Below are 1085 nucleotides of genomic sequence, written 5' to 3' on the forward strand. Positions count from 1 at the left end.
CCACATTTTCCATGCTGGCCTAACTTAAATCGACTCGTGAGTTCAATTAATAAATTTTTATATCAACAAGTATTTTTATCTGTAAACCATTTTCTTTTCAGTCTGTTACGTAATATTTCAATATGTGAAAACATTTTCGATCACAAGCAAAGATAGACAGTGGTTAACAGTGGAATCCAGGACATGCGTTTCGTACTATTTTGGACTCATCAGCTGGATGTACCTGCATCTCAGAGTTGATGTTCACTCTGAGACTCGAACCCAGTACCGCTCGCTTCAAAAGCCATAGCATTATCCACTCAGCTACTGAGTCCTGAGAGCCATTTGCTTGTGCAATGGGGTGAAGCTTAAATTCACTTGGTATTACCTGTTTGAATCTTCCCATCGATTTGTTAGGACTGCAATTGATCAGTCTCTTGTTAGCATATGTGCATACTGTGCGTATTGCATGGATATAGCTTTAATTCACAGCCTTAAATCACATCTCATCTTTTTCAAGAATTTGTTGTGATTGTACAGTTTTAAAGATGAATTTTCTGAAAAAGATTACTCCTTGTTGAAATAATCTTCTATCATTTTACACATTTCATACGACGCGATAATTTTCTCGCCTGTCTAGACCTATATATTCTAGCTAATCGTGAATATGATTGTACAATTTTAGCAAATGTTATCATTATAAATAAAGTTTTCTTCTCTGATTCAATATAATTTTTTTGTTACTTGAAGCTCATAATCAGAATAGGGTTTTTAGAAATTGTAGTAATTTTAATAGTTGAATTCATGAGTCGATTGAAGCTAGACCAACATTGAAAATCTGGAAGCACTGGATGACCGTTTCGTCCGAGTATGAAACTCATGAACAGTACACATTTACGATAACACACACGAGATTCCAACAAGGGACATTCGGTCTCACACGTGAATGCTTAATCTTCAGACAACTGAATCGACATCCAAGAGTATTGATGTCTAAATTCAATAGATCCATGATCTTGCACAACCATTCATCCATCGTCTGAGATAGATACCTGTTTCACACCTGACATGGATTGGACTCCACTTGTCACAGTTTCTCAATAGAA

The 1085-nt window shown here is 35.9% G+C and overlaps 1 non-coding gene across 1 annotated transcript; it reads right to left on the reverse strand.

Moving 5' to 3' along the window:
* Nucleotides 1-242: 242 nt before the first annotated feature.
* Nucleotides 243-309, reverse strand: Smp_tRNA_01151_Gln_TTG.1.1. Its single transcript has one exon. It is a non-coding gene (tRNA).
* Nucleotides 310-1085: the final 776 nt, after the last annotated feature.

The sequence above is a fragment of the Schistosoma mansoni genome, chromosome 4, assembly GCF_000237925.1.
Source record: "Schistosoma mansoni strain Puerto Rico chromosome 4, complete genome".
Lineage (NCBI taxonomy): Eukaryota > Metazoa > Platyhelminthes > Trematoda > Strigeidida > Schistosomatidae > Schistosoma > Schistosoma mansoni.